This window comes from Panthera leo, chromosome B1, assembly GCF_018350215.1.
Source record: "Panthera leo isolate Ple1 chromosome B1, P.leo_Ple1_pat1.1, whole genome shotgun sequence".
In the NCBI taxonomy this organism is placed as follows: Eukaryota; Metazoa; Chordata; class Mammalia; order Carnivora; family Felidae; genus Panthera; species Panthera leo.
In genome coordinates, this window is record NC_056682.1 from 119319970 (window position 1) to 119336704 (window position 16735).

At 39.6% G+C, this 16735-nt stretch overlaps 1 protein-coding gene across 2 annotated transcripts in view; it reads right to left on the reverse strand.

Moving 5' to 3' along the window:
- The window catches only part of NFKB1 (nuclear factor kappa B subunit 1), a 118233-nt gene that overhangs the window by 61818 nt on the left and 39680 nt on the right, over positions 1-16735 (reverse strand). The window lies entirely within an intron of this gene.

Here is a 16735-nt window from a genome sequence, read left to right on the forward strand (position 1 = left end):
TCTCTGCAGAGGTGTTACTGTCCTGTGATAGGGTCTGTCTCACTAACACAACCATGAGGGATCACCCTGAGGAGTTTCTAAAAAGTTTCAACAAAAGGCCAGTAAACTTGTGAAATTCTCCTAACGCTACTAACTCCTTGGCTTGGAATCACAGTTGGGACGTGGACCCCTGGCACCATCTTCGTTACTTAGAAGACTATTTTTTGAAGCACTCGGACTCCCTTAGGCTTTTCCACTGAGAAAAATAACTGCCATTTACACACAGACCGGCTGCAGGGATGCTACATCTTTCATTTTTATAAGTTAAATTCTCAGGTGAAATTTAACCCTGACGTGCAATTTCCCAGTTGTGCAGGGGCTGGGCCAACGTGGTGGGATGGGTGGAAAACAATCAGCAGGGTAGGTTCCTGGTAAAACAGAAGTGAGACCGGGAGGAGGGAAGCACTGCCTTGACCACAGGCCCTGTGAGATCGGGGCGGTGAACCTCACACTCACCAGCCCTGCTTACACTCTGTCAGTGCGGCGACAGAGGAGGGCTCTCCGGGCCAGCATCCCAGAGACACGCCGGCACCTCCCACCCGAAAGCCGCCCTAACTTTACCGTGTCCGTTTATGCTGTCGAATCACTGAAAAATATCCCAGAAGTGCAAAATCAGGAAACTTTAACCTATCTAAAGCTGTAACTTATTTTCAAGTGTGACCCTGGGTTTGGGAGAAAACAAAAGGGATGCTGGCACAGTTTGTACAGTATGAGTAAATTGTGCTTAATGGAAATGCCTCCAAATTCGTAGATTGGTGGAAGAATGTTCTCCTGAAGTCTGCGAATTTTCAGAGAAGTACGTCTGGGTTAATTTTTGGTGCTGAGTTTTAGCGCTCCAGTGAGCAGTTAGGGTTCTAGCCATCAGTTCCTGCTGCAACCCTGCGTTAACCACCTGTTCTCCTGGGCCCGGAATTCTCTGTTTGCAGAATTACTATATAAGGTCTGAGACATCTTCCAGCTCTAAAATTCTATGATTCTTTCTTATATGTAAAGTACACACAGGACAACGCCCAAAGATCACATTTTCAAACTGAAGAAAAAAAAAAGTTTAAAATCACAGAATTTCTGAGTTGGAAGGAACCTAACAGATAAACTTAATTTTAAAATTGCAAACATTTTAAAAACATTTCACCACAGTTACAAACTGAGAAAACATACAATCAACACTCAAATTACCTGTTGCATTGGGGCCTCTGATAGCATGGAAAGTCAAAATTCAGAGACAAAGAAAACCTTTATGTTAGGCAAAGATTTCAACTTTTGTCATTAAAACTGAAAATGAGTACCCATAGTATTTATTTTCAGTTAATTCAAGGAAGGCGCTGCCTTGGGCAGTCAAGTCCTGATAATAAAGATCTGTCTTTTCTGGGGATATGTTAGAAATGCTTCAGTTACACAAAGGAGGGGAAAAAACAGACAAGCAAAACAAAGTCAGAAGGAGAAATTTTAGTCTACGAAAGTTTTTTCTTTTAATGCATACACACTACATAAAAATAATCAGAAGGATCAGACCAACCATAATTTTAGGTTTCTGATTTATTTATTCTTTGAAAATAGAGATTATTAATCAAAGTTGTTAACATTGTTTTTAAATAAAGTTTCTCAACACATTGTTTTTGACCCAAACTTGATTTAAGATCATTAAGATTATCTTCTGATTCTGATACTCAAATTTATTTGGGATTAGATAACCACTCCTTTCTTTCCTCTTAAAGGCATACAACCATCCTCATGATATATTTTTCTTGCTTAGAAAAGCTATTCTATCACTTTCATGGAAACCCACTGGTTAAAGAAGTAATTAAATAATTTGGCTTTTAATGACTGAAAGTACGTAGAGACATCATAAAATGATGTTTAATTTGTACTGGAATAAATACAGCTGCCTGTACAAAAATGTGGACCACTTTGGGAAGAAGACAATTAACGGCTCCTTTCTTCAGAAGGAAAGTACATAAGATAAGGCATTTCAACTCTTCTTCCGTGATTTCCTGTGGAAAACCCCTACTAAATTAGGAGAATTATGAGTGAGTAGAATTGGGAAATTTTCTTTGTCTGATTTCTTGTTGCCATTTTATTGGCTAATTTACATCCCAGACATTGATGGAGCAAAAGAGAAAACGCGACCTAAGTGTCAGACTGAGGTTAACCAACATGTTGTAGCATCTACATACTATGATGTAAGCAAAGGAGGAAGGGGGAAACACCAAAATTTCTAACAAGCTCTAAAATAACATCAGCCAGGAATCTGGAAAAATGGCAGGACTTTAAACCTGCAAAAAAACCCTTCAATGTGATAACTTCCTATTGTTCAGTCTGTATAAAGTAACTGAAACACAAAGCATATGAAGGAAATCATACACTTTGATGCTTGGATGAAATGTTCTGCAAGTTCTTAATTTCTATCATTTTAGGGATTTGCCAGAAAAGTGTAACTGCCCTATAACCAAATCCTGATTTCCTTTATTATACAGTTACTAATTTATTAAGCAAAAAAATCTTTCTAAAGGCATTAAAAAAAAAAAAAAAAAGAAAAGGAAATTTTCTGACCTGTAAAGGATCTTAACAGGAGTTAGCTTCCCTGCTCTGTAGTCTTCCAGTTTATTTATAAACCAATCCAGTGACCATGAACTTCATCCTGAGGCTATCTATACATTCTACCCTCAGGCAGCTGCTCTAACTCCCAGTGGCAAGGAAACCTCTTTCCCCTGGGGCTTCCATTCATTCCATTTATTTCATCCTCTTGTGATGGACAGGATAAAGCTCATCTTTTCTTTCCCTTGATAGCCATTCACATATTTGATGACAGCCGAATTCTCTAGGCTATAAATCTCAGGCTCAATGACTACTCCCTTCTGAAGAAGGTTTGAGTTCTGTCACCATTCTGCTCTGAACACACTCAAGGTGCTTTCTATTTCTGTACAAATGTGGTGCCCAGCAGTGTACACAATATTTCTGGTGTGTTCTTTCAACAAAGAGTGGAAGTGAGACCACCACCTCCTTGGTCTTATATAGCATACTTCTGTTAATGCCGCCTAAGGGGGAATTACTTACTTTTTGGATGCATTCATCTCCTTTAAAATGTAACTGCTTAAGAATTTAGCTCTTTGACCCAGCTTTTCAAAACTAATTTGAACTTAAATTGTGTTATCTATCACTTCATGTTCCTGCAAATGTGATAAGGTCTCCATTTAAGGCACTGATAAAATAAATTGAAGTGGTCAGGGAAAGATCTCGAGGCTGGAACTCTTCCTCTAGGTTGACATCACCAGAATGAGAAATACTGCTAACCCCTTAAGTACCAATCCAGAGATCACCAGCATCTCACTATTTTACCCCTTTAGAAATCCTATAAAACAAGACATAGAGGTACATTTGGTGTGACTGGTTCTTACTAAGGTGCCTGAGATGGATATCCAGCTCTCTAGCCTCTGGTTTGGAAATACACCTATCAAATGCCATGAGCATTCTGTCACAAATTGGGGGTGGGGGTGGGGGTTGTAAGTATGTAAGCAAGGAGGTGATCTCAAGTAAGGCTGCATTTTCCCCTAGCTCTCCCCAATATACACGCACGCACGCACACACACACTCATGCACGCATACTTGCACACACACACTGCAGAGCATCCTTTGAAGAGGCATCCCTCCGGCAACTTTTGGGTAACAGCTGTATTATCATCCTGTATATGTCTGTTTCCATGTAACCCTGGGGGCAGAAATGATCACATTCATGTGTGTGACCATGGAACATAGCTCAGCACTCTGACTGGCATGTGGGCTGCACTAGATAAACATGTACTACATGAGTGTGAGGAAGGGAGGACAGCCAAGCGGCCTTTGAAACCTATACATGGAATGTTCTAGGTTTAGATGGATTCAGGTTTCTGAACTAGTAATCCAGAACACAATTTATATCAAGACTCTGATTCCTTTCCTGTCTATATTCTTATTTTTAAAAATAATAAAGCAGGGGTGCCTGGATGACTCTGTTGGTTAAGCATCCTGACTCTTGATTTCAGCTCAGGTCATGGTCTCAGTTATGAGACTGAGCCCAAGTCAGGTTAGGCTATGCACTGGGCGTGGAGCCTGCTTAGGATTCTCTTTCTCTGTCATCTCTCTTTGCCCTTCCCCTGCTCACATGTGCTGCGCTCACACACAACCTCTCTTTCTCTCTCTCAAAAAAAAAAAAAAAAGTTAAAAAAAACTTGACTTCACCATGATTTCTAAAAAAGTCTAGTTAATTTCCTATAAATGACAGATAAAGAGATTGATAAATAGATATTCGAAAAACAGGGGCGCCTGGGTGGCTCAGTTGGCTGAGCGTCTGACTTCACCTCAGGTCACGATCTCGCGGTTCGTGAGTTCGAGCCCCGCATCAGGCTCTGGGCTGATGGCTTAGAGCCTGGAGCCTGCTTCCGATTCTGTGTCTCCCTCTCTCTCTGCCCCTCCCCCATTCATGCTCTGTCTCTCTCTGTCTCAAAAATGAATAAACATTAAAAAAAAAATTAAAAAAAAATAAAATTAAATCTATAAGGATGGGAAATCCTTAAAACTGAATACGAACGAAAAGTTTGACTGTGTAACCCAATGATACCATAAACCATATAGAAGGATAAAAATTTAATCCAAGAGATTTTTGAACTTGAATATCCTCTTTTGAATATATTTGAAGGTCAAAAGAACTGCAAAGAAAGTCTGAACTCTAGTTAGTAAGCTTGTACTAGTACTGACATTGGAATAGCAATTCAGAAGCTATTCTGTATGTGCCATAAGGCTGAGCAAAATGAGTAAGTACACTGATATCACTGGCAAGTAGGGTTTCTATTACTGGAGGAAGGAGATACAAATATGGAATGGGGGAAGGAAGGGAAGAAGCCTATGGTGTTAGACTGGAATCAGAGCTATCAGCAGAAATTCAAACCTGTTTTTAAAAATGAATTTTCTAGCTTTATCTACTGAAAGCCTAAGGAAATTTCTCCAGTAAAAGGAACCAGGTCTTCTTAAAGAGATGGAGAATCCCAGGACTGGCGTAGGGAACGTATAGGATGAGCCGAGTGCATTCTATTATTTCAGAAATAAGGAAGTATTCAAAAATTGAGTGGGGACATAGCAAAAGGACAGAGGAGCTAGTACGAATGACTCTCACTGGCCAAGACTGGGACCAATTTAACCATCAAAATAAATAATGACAGGAATGGCTTATAATACATTGACTAATAACCAATGAGTACCTCCTGATACTAAAAAAGTTTTTAATGGAATGTGAAGAAGAGAAAGCTCTGATTTTTTTATTATTTATTTTTTTGAGGAAGTTTTTTTTTTTAAAGCAGAATTCTAACTCACAAAAGGTAAAAGGAATGATATAAATAGAAAATCACAAGGTCATCATCAATTGCTAGTAATAATTAATTCAGGAGAGAATCATCCATGGATGCTAAAACCATTGGGAGAAAAAGATGAGCATGGTGGCTTGTACCAGGGTTGCAGCAGTGGAGGCGGTGACAAGTGATGAGATCCTGGGGCAGTTCTGAAGGCACAGCCAATAAGATTGCCTGATGGGTTAGATGCGGAGTGCAAGAAGAAGAGAGGTATTCAGGACAACTCCAAGGTTTTTGCCTGGAACAACTGAAAGGATGCAGCTGCCATTTTCCAAGAAGGGAAAGATATTAGGAGGAGTAGACTGGTATGAAAGATTTGCTATGGAGAGAGTCCACTGAGGAATCTGAGGCAGAAGAGACCCATTTCAACTCCGAAAAGTTGGAGACATGGCTAAGGTCTAAGATATAGTGTCCCAACTCACTGGGACTAGGACATGGGTCACCAGATTCCTGGTCAGGTGTGGTAGGGGAGGAAAAGGAGTAGAAGACTGGTGAGATGGGAAGAATGAGATATAGAGCAGCAACTGGAGCGGAGCCTTGAAGGCTGGTCTAAGATGTGATGTTTCCATGTTATTACATCATGTTAATGGTGTCTTCTTTAGCTACATTATGATAGTACTTGTGTTTCTTTTGGGAAGCCTCACTCTAGCGCTTTGAGATGTTGATGATGCATTCATTATCCAAACAATTACTGGCCACCTGCTATATACTATTCCAGGTGCTGGAGATACAGCAGCAAAAACAAAAACAAAAACAAAACAAAACAAAACAAAAAACAGAAAAACAATTCCTGCCCTCTTGGAACTAACAATCATGCTATAGACATTTTCATGATTTTTTAAATTAAAAACATAAACAGGTCTTGAATGAACATTTAAAGCTATAGATGTGTCAGCTGTTTTCATGTCAATTACTTCACTTAATCCTAATACTATTCCTGCAAAGTAGGTAGTTTTATTTTCGTCTTATAAATGAGGAAATAAAGTTGAAGAGATTAAGCGACTTGTAAAAGATCACATCACCTATACGTGGCACAATCTCGAGTGAGATCCAGCTTTTGCTTTTAAGTATGGTATTCTGCTCACTAGACCACAGCCCTATTTAACTACTATATGACAGATGTCTTCACTTCAGCAACTTAATCGGTTTACTCAGATCCTGCAAAGTCCCTGGTATCATGTAATGCATGAATAAAGCACCTCATATGAAGCAATTTATGATCTTCTGTTGATCTGACTATTGATCATTGGGGTTAATAGCTAGGATATGATCTCATGTTTTCTTTATGAAACCTTACAGTGGTACGGATGAAATTGGTTTGACCAGCTCACAGGAGTTGATTGTTAAATTTGCAGAAATTTTGCAAGCCAGTACTTCACGTTGACAGCTTGAAATTGACCATGGTGGCAGTATTTATATGCAGGAAACTGACAAATACTATAAATCAGGGCTTTGCTTTGTTCTTCGGGAGAGCCAGTTACTAAACATTTACCAGCACACAACTGTCCTGAAGGCCCAACAACTACTCAGTGGGAAAAATATCATAGAAATTACTTTCTTAAATAAATTATTCAAAACGCTGGAAAACTTCTCTAACTTTTCTACTACTCCCTAAATATATACCAACGATATACAAGGGAACACTATATATACATGTAAATATCTTTCTGAGTGCAAAATGGAACTAAAATGGTCTTTATCCCATACTTTAGGGCCACTAGTTTATAAGCTTAATGACATAACATCCGTGTAATGAGATGAGTAGTGCTCCCCCAAAGTTCATGTCCACCCAAAACCTCAGAATGTGACCTTATTTGGAAATGGGGTCTTTGCAGATGTAATTAATTAAGATGAGGTCATATGGGATTATCATGGGCCTGAAACGCTATGACTGATATTTCATAAGGGAAAGGAGAGACAGATTCAGACACAGAGAGACAGAGGGAAGACAGCCATGGGAAGACAAAGAAAGAGATTGGAGTGATGCAGCTATAAGCCATGGAATGTGAAGGACTGCCAGCAACCACCAGAAGCTAGAAAGAGGCAAGGAAGGATTCTTCTCTGGAGCTTCAGAGGGAGCATGGCTCTGCTGACAACTTATTTTTGGATTTCTAGCTCCTACAATTATGAGAGAATAAATTTCTGTTGCTTTAAACCACCCAGTCTGTGGTAATTTGTTATGGCGGTCCTAGGAAACTAATACAATACTCATGCAAATTAAATTAGCATGTGCATAGTGTTTAATATAACACAGTTAAGGAACCTAACGAATGTTTAATAAATTCCTTTCTGGAATCCTGCTACCTATAAGATCTTCATAAGAAATTACACATTACAGGGGCGCCTGGGTGGCTCAGTCAGTTAAGCGCCTGACTTCAGCTCATGTCATGATCTCACTGTTCAAGAGTTCAAGCCCTGCATCAGGCCCTGTGCTGACAGCTCCGAGCCTGAAGCCTGCTTTGGAGTCTGTGTATCTCTCTCCCTCTGCCCCTCTCCCACTTGCACTCTGTCTCTCCCTCTCTCTCTCTCTCTCTCTCTCAGAAGTAAATAAACATTAAAAAAAAAAAAAAAAAACAAGATCATGTGTTACATCTAAAAGTAAGCTTTTGGTATAGTTTCTCTTTTCAATCTCCTACTTTACTAACCCCAGATAGAAGGAAGCACATGGTGTAAATAGAGTGGAAGCAATCCTGATTAGTGAGGTTGTGCTACAAATAAATTAGTGGACTGATGAAGCTTTTGTGTAACTCCGTGATCCCATAAACCAATCAGAAAGTTGCCATTCAACACTCAAATTAGTGTGTTTGGGTATACTAAATAAAAGCAACTATCATTTTTAAGTGCTTACTATGTGCCATGCATTGAATAACTCAATTTATACACATATCCTATACAGTAGGTACAATTTATACACATATCCTATACACACACTTGTCTCAACTTTGCAGATGAAGAAACTGAGGCCTGGCCAAGTTGAGTAACACTGCAAGTTAGTGGCAAAACTAGGAATCAACATCATGCATGCCCAGCCCTGAACTAACTGACTTTAGAACCAATGCTTTAAAGCCTAACAGTGTGGTCCACAAGCCAGCTGATGTCACCCCAGCCCTAGAACCTGTAAGTGTAGAACCTGAGATCTGTAGCTCTGTTACCTCCTTCTAGGACATCAGTCAGACACCTGTTACTCTCTCTCCTATACCCTTTATCTCACCCTTTCTTTCAAGTTTTCCATCTTTCTGTGCTATATTCCAGGAAACTATTTCAGATCTATTTTTTCAATTTAATAATTGAAATCGACAGTCTCTAATCTTGATTTTAACTCATTCCCTAAGGTAAATCAGTTTAGTGATTATATTTTTAATCTGGAATCCTGCTTTTTTCTTAACATTAGTTCATAAGCAGTTTTCCATGTTGCAGTCTTCATGTTAGTTTTTAAAAGCAGTGGCATATTTCATTCCGTAGTTATACCATGATTTGCCTATTCATTTACCTGTTGTTATATCTTGTCCTTGTATGATATAAGTCCTTAGAACTTATCATAGAATCCAAGATTGGCTAAATGTCCCATTGTGATTTAGCATATGTGGAACGGGTCCCAGGCATCTCTGTGGTTAGAATACTCTTGGGTGACTCTGATGCACACCAATGACAGAGAAGCATAGATTCAAAGGACCCCCATGAGTAGAGACAAAACCTTAATATTTTATTTATTTTATTTTATTATTTTTTTAGTTTGTATATTTAGACCAATTATTTTAGATCATTATTGTTATGTTAGATAATTACTGATAAACATTTCAGATAATTATTTATAGCACTCAAGGGTGATGTTTCATATTTTTCTTTTGTCTGCTCCCTCTGACTCTAAATCTTTTATCATTTCTTACTTTCCTATCATTTTCTCAAACTTTTTTTTAGGATTCTATCTTTTTTTTAATTAAATATAATTTATTGTCAAATAAACCATACAACACCCAGTGCTCATTCCAACATGTGCCCTCCTCAATGCCCATCACCCACTTTCCCCTCTCACCCACCTCCCATCAACCTTCAGTTTGTTCTCAGTATTTAAGAGTCTCTTATGGACAAACCCTTAATATTTTAGTAATGAATAGTATCCCATGATGGTTAAGAGTGTAGACTCTTAAATCATACTGTCTGAACTGAAATCTTGGACTCCAACCCAGAAAGACTCAGGGTAAGCTTCTTAACTTTTCCAGGCTTCAATTATCTCATTTATCAAATGAGGATCAGATAACCTACTTGCGTGGATTGTTGCGTTGACTAAATGAGATGATGAAAGTAAGCATAACAATCCATTCTCAAAATCATTCTGTTGGGTGGATGGGGATCTAAAGGGGAGAGGAACTGTCTGTGAAAGTCCGCATGCACCTTCCAGCCCACCTGCAGGAGAGGCGAATGCAGACCAGAGGGTTCTGATCTGGTACCCTCCTGAAGGTGAGGAGAGGAGATGGAGACTGCAGGGTCATCTACAGCCTCCTGTCTAGACCTGCTGACAGGTTGAGAAACAGCTTGTCTGTGGAGGAGGAGGTGTTATACATTTAAGGGCTATATAGTACTTCCGAACATTCTTTTTTTTAAGTTTATTTATTTTTGAGAGACAGACAGAGAGCGTGAGCGGGGGAGGGGAAGAGAAAGAGGGAGAGAGAATCTCAAGCAGTCTCCGCATTGTCAGCACGGAGCCTGATGTGGGGCCCGAACTCACAAACTGTGAGATCATGACCTGATCTGAAACTAAGTCATACGCTTAACCAACTGAGCCACGCAGGTGCCCCCAGAATATTCTCATCTTAGCAAGAAGAATTACCGCTATGGGACTTTATGAGACCTGAGTTCCTGAATGGAATGGGGAGACACTATACAATTTTCAGACTGGTAACTGGTAACTGGTTAGTTAGAAGCTATCAGAGATTGGCTTTAGATTGAACAATGGTCCCAGGATAATCATGTATTTAGGGAAGAGTAAAGGGGAGAGAAATGAGAATGGCCAGCAGAGGAAGATCACCAAGCCAGGGCTGACAAAAACAAAACTTAAAATTTAGACAATTTGTGGTTTCCCTGATAATCTCTAACAGTTAAGTCTCACAGCTATGATCTCTGTTAGAAGTTTCCTTAATGAGTAGCTCTCTCTAGTTCATAACAGAGACTAAGAATACATACAGTGAATTTAGAGGGCTATTTTTAAAAATATTCTACAAGGTAGTATTTTGTTTCAGGGGCCAAATGCAAAATTTCTGAACTAATTGAAAGAAAATTTATCTAGAAGTGTAGATTGTGGTTACACATGGGAGAGAGTTTTGCCTGCTTGCCTAGAGCAGGACCTGACACACAGTGCTCAATGACTATTTGTTAAATGAATTTTCTCTCTTTTGACTTCCATCATCAATGGTTAACTTTATGCTGAATCACCATCAATATGGAAGGGCAAGAGAGAAAAAGCAGTGAAGCCCATTCACCTTTTTTGTCTGGTGATACTAAATCTCACCTCTTTTCCACCCTATGGCCAAAGTGAAGGCAGGCTTTCCAGAGCTTTGTGTTGGAGGCCTGAAGTATTTTGACTCACTTAAAATGTATTAAGAAATGCAAAAACATAACCGTAAAATTAAAAAGTACAAAAATAACAAATGAAAAAAAATTGACAAAGACATTATATACATACATATGCACACCAGTCTTTTAATTAGCTGCTGTCAAAAAGCTAAAAAGACATGTAATCTACAGCCTTGATTCCTGACCATGTTTGAGCCCATCCCTTTGAAAATCTGATAAACAGCTATCTCTTCACAAAAATGTATATATGCTTACATAAAATTCTGCACAGAAACTCAGAAGTCCCAAAGTTCTCTGAAACCACCAAAAAGGATCCAGGTTACAAGCTCTCTCTTCAATATACAGGGCCCTGCACACAGGGGATATAATTATTTCCCACATGAACATATATATGCAAATAGTAAAGAACTACTGATGGAAATTTTAATAGACGCTACAAACTCAGGTTCTATATGCATGCCTAATGGATTACTGGTGATTTTCTTTCCTGTTGCTTTTAGTGATCAACTCAGATTAAATTATTCCAAATTAGTATTAAAACTAGATCCTCATAATGGCAAACCTCCTGGATCAGACAAGTCTATACAAAGGAAAGGAGATTATGCAAGGATATGTGATAGCTTTAAATGCCACAGCAGATCAGCCGGTCTTTATTTGACCTTGACAGAACTTAACATTTAGGATTTTTAAATGAGAGGCACCAGAGTGGAGACTTAAAAAAAAAAAAAAAAAAAAAAAAAAATCAAGTGGGCACAGGGGACAACAAAAAAAGCTGGTTTTGACCTAAACATTTTGACACATGCCTTCTGTTCAACGTACAACACTCAAGAAAGAACACATATGTGAGAATCAGCTTTCAGAAAACATGTGATTAAAAATAGTGACACGCACATCAGCTGTGTTTCAAGCTGTAGTCCACTGCATTCGATATTTATAACTAAAGAGAAAATAAAAATACCAACTGGGGAGCTATTTGTATTTTAGAATGAAGGTCACTGACACTGATTTCTGTCTGGCATAGAGTGAGCCCCGCTGGAGGCTGATGATCCTATCAGCTGAGGACGGGGAGTTTCTGGAAGACCATCACTGAGAGTTTCTGAAGCCCCATGGGGCTGCTCCCACTGGCACCCTTCCTCCTCTGTGAAGAGGAAAGCAGTTTGATTAATAAAAAAAATCTGATGCATAACTTTCGGGAAAAAGAGGGAAACGAGCCTTCCTTGGCACTCCTTGCTGAGTCAAAAACAGGCAGGGACAAGCTTGGCCCCGAGGAAGGTACTTGTGCTTTTCTGCCAGCCTCTCCCATTAGGAGCTCCGTGATGAAATCAGAACTGAAGAAACTTTAAAGAGACACTTTACTGGACAGTATCAAAGAATATTAAATGTTTAACAACAGGAAAGCTTTTCTTTAAAAAGGGCGAGACATTAAGAGTCAGTCTGTATATGTGCTCTCCCTGGATTTTTCTCTTAATGTTATTCTGTTGTTGTTGTGAGTCAGAATAAACTCCACATTGTAAATGAATAAATTTTATCTAGATGATAAAGAAGAATCAGGAGGATCAAAGTGAACACTGATCTTCAGTGGAGCCCAGATTTTAACCCTTATCTGCCCTGAAAAGGAGCCATGATATAGAATAGAAAATTTGGGTGGAAGCCAGTAAAAATTAATTTTCTTGAAAATGCCAGTATTGATAGAAGCATCCTTATGGAGTAAAAATATTAAAGCAGATCAGAGAATGAAAGTGCAGAATACTGGTTCACTTACGAAGAAAAAGGAAAAAATGATAGATGGGTGGGGTTGTAACTGTAACTACTTTTCATTTTAGAAAGACAGAGATCAGAAGTTCATTCTGTAGAATGTTAAGATCTATTACATCTAGATGGTGTATGTGGTGTCTGTTATACCAACTTTTAAATGTTTTTGAATTATGCTTGAAGCATTCTGTAATTAAAACAATTTTTAAAAAAGAATCTGAAGACTTACACAGCAAAGCTCTAGAAATCCAAATGGAATTCTGACAGCAAAGAAGCACGCAGAGCACCAGGGGGTCCCGCATCGGAGTTCTAGAAATTACCTCCACATGGTAAGAGTGTGTCTAAGCCTAGTCTACACCCAGCTTATTAGAGATAGGGTTTTAGGGGTGCCTGGGTGACTCAGTCGGTTAAGTGTCCGGCTTCTGCTCAGATCATGATCTCACAGGTTCGTGAGTTTGAGCCCTGAGTCGGGCTTTCTGCTGTCAGCACAGAGCCGGCTTCAGATCCTCTGCCTCCCTCTCTCTCTGCCCCTCCCCCACTCGTTCTCTCTCTCTCTCTCTCTCTCTCTCTCTGTCTCTCTCTGTCTCTGTCTCTCTCTCTCTGTCTCTCTCTCTGTCTCTCTCAAAAATAAATAAAAACATTAACAAAAAAAGAAACAGGGTTTCAGGCATGGCACAAAATTCCAGCAGAAAAAGGAGGATTGGGTAGACTCCTAGAGTTGCTTTAAAATGATTTAAGTTGAGGGGCGCCCACGTGGCTCAGTCGGTTAAACGTCTGACTTTGGCTCAGGTCATGATCTCGCGGTCCATGAGTTCGTGCCCCGCGTTGGGTTCTGTGCCGACAGCTCAGAGCCTGAAGCCTGCTTCGGATTCTGTACAAATTCTCTCTCTGCCCCTCCCCCACTCGCACTCTGTCTACAGTGTCTCTCTCTCTCAAAATAATAAACATTAAAAATTTTTTTTTAATGATTTAACTTAAGTATCATATTTGGACAATCATCAAGAGAGTAACCCAAGCAGGTTTTACATTCACACACTCTATAAAGTGTAGTTAGGGGTCTGCAGCCCCCAAGCCACAGCCAACCCCATAGCTTTTGGGTGGCCTCCCAACACTTTGCTGCTGCCTGCATGTGACTGAGTGCATGCTGAGCCACCAGCCTTTCAGAGGCATCTCAGGGGGGTGGTGTGCCCACAGAGAGGGGTGATGGGAAGAGAGAGAGGGAGTGAGGTCTGAGGGGAGAGGCAGACCAGTAAGAGGCCATAGGTGAGGAAAAGGCAGAGCCTGTAATATTTCCCTGTTAAACCTGAACAAATGTACTTTAATAAGCATGTAGCATATGTAAATCTCAGATATAGCATTCTTTGCAGTAAATCTAAATGCCCTCCCTCTGAAGTTCCTGCCGGAATGGATTCTAGGGGTAATTGTGGGCACCCTTGGTTATACCTCCCTCCCCTGGAATGGAGGATGAGGACTGTTCCAGAAAGGTTCCCACTGCTCACACACAACAGCTGCTCTGCAGGTTCTGTGCCTTGGCTGAACCTGTGTCCACTTTCACTTTCTCTTCTGCAACACTTCATAACCGAGTGCCCACAGAACCCTATGTTAGCTTTTAGATATGCTGTTATCATAGAATATGGACTGTTTTAAGACATTTTTTTTCTTCTCTTTTCTTTCTCCTTAATGCTAGCTCAGGTGTAAGTTCTCCAGGTATGTTAGCTCAGAGACCCTAGAAGAAATTATACACTCACTGTGATCATTTTGAAAATAAGTACCTACTAATAATCAGGAAAAGTACATATGTTTGCAAAATAATATATTTAGGCAATTTCATATATTCCATATAATCCATGTGCTACAGCTTTACAGTAGAAAAGTATGCACAGGAGAAAGGTTAAGGTTGAGTCAACCCTGCATCTAGATCAGTGGTTCCAAAGCAGGGTAATTTTGGCAATGTCTAGAGACATTTTTCGTTGTCACAATTGTAGGGAGGCTATTGGCTCCGAGTGGGTAGAAGCCAGGCATATTGCTGAATATCCTGCAATGCACTGGCAAGCCCCCCACAACAAAGAGTTTTCTGGCCCAAAATGTCAGTGGTGCCGAGTTTGAGAAGCCCTGATAAAGTTGTATCTGGCCCGCTGCTTCCCTTACAGCCACACGCAGAGGGGGTACTTAGTTAACTACAGCAGAAGACATGGGCAATTGTAAAGATCCTCTTGATAAGAGATACATACTGAGGGCAACTCTTTCTTCTGTCTCAATTTTACAGAGAATAAGGGTTTAAAATCCCTTTGTAACCTAAAAGGTCCCCTTTTACTATTCCCATTAAGAGTGATATTGGGAGAAGAGGTCTGGGAAAACTACCTCATGGTTGTGTCTTTCTCTCCCTCCTCCTTATCCCTCTGATTAGGAGCTTTTAAGGTAAATAAAATGACTTCCTCTAACCGTTATGAACAGCAAAGGCATTTAAACTCTCAGTGAACAATGACAGGCTAGAAGAACAGTGACAGTTTGTAACAGATTCTCTAAACTGTTCTTTTGCTTACAACTGGACTAAATGCTTAATAAATACATGTTGAATTAGTGAATAAAAAATAAATGATTGGGTGAAATAATGACACTGTAACTGAAGTTTAATAATGATCAATCTTACACATTTATATTTTGACTTTATTATTAGTTGTTTACATACCTATATTTCCCAGTAACTATTAACCTCCCTGGATACAGCAATTATAATTTGATAAGAATATTTAATGTCTTTGTTGTTCTAGGCTGTTTCATTTCTAAATTATTTTGCAAATATGAGGCAGTAACCACTACCTGCGAAGGATGTATGAAGACTAAGCACAAATGAATATATGAAGTTTTTCTAATCAGGTAATAAAGTTACATAAAAGGTGATGCTATGTATTTGTTAGTATCAAGAATTGTTACCTGGCCACAAAAGACTGGGACAATACAAGTAAACGGTTCATGAAAATACCATTATTTACATAGAGTTTGTATAGAGCCAGTCCAGAAAAAAACCCAGTTTTTCTCTTGATGTTAATTCTTCAGTAGTTATAGCCAATATCAATGCTGATAACATGCATCTTTCAATTATCCTTCGCGTAAGCACACACACACACACAAACATGTAACATGTTTATATGTATGATGCACAGACATATATGTTAAAAAGAGAAGTGCTAGACCTGACTCCCTACCATCTGAGTCCCCTTTGCCGCCTGGGCCTCTCTCCTTTGGCCTCCTCACAGACATTACCTACCAGGTAGGTACCTACTCTTTCCGTACCAGGGTCATTATGAGGATCAGAAAAAATTATGTATGTAAAGCACTTGGCAAGTCTTTGGTGCTTCATAAATGCTAATTCCCTTGTTCAGTTGCTGCTCCTCTTTCCTCATCCAGTTTCTAAAGGATCTGAGACTGTGGTTTCCTTCTGTGAGTTAAACACATCACATTTACCCTGCCTGATGGCCTTGAAGGGGAAAAATGACTTTCATTCCACACAGAAGCTAGAAGACTTCAAATGCAAATGGGATTGGTAGGACAGATACTATATAATATGGGTGAGCTTCACTCATAAGGTAAGGAGTGACATCACAGTATTTTGTCTTTTGTTTTGGAACAGGGACAAGAAATTAGAGATGCCTGGGCCTAGAAGTGGAGAGGGAGGAGAGGGAGGAAACAGAACGTAAGGCTGGCAAAACCAAAGCAAATTTCCTTCACATTGCAGTTTTACTAAGGCTCTGTCCTGTTGCCCTTCCCCGATTCACAAAAGCAAATCAACAAAAAAACTCAGGTATTAGTATGTTCTACCCTGAGAGATGCACACACCTGAGTGGGAAAGGAGTTGCTAACCATTTGCCAAAGTCTTGAATTACCGAACAAATAAAATTTTTATAAACAGCGCAATTGCAATTACTGACTGGCTTATCTGTAAAACTTTTTATCAGTCTATGAAACACAGCATCATGTGCTGGAGAGGATGTGGA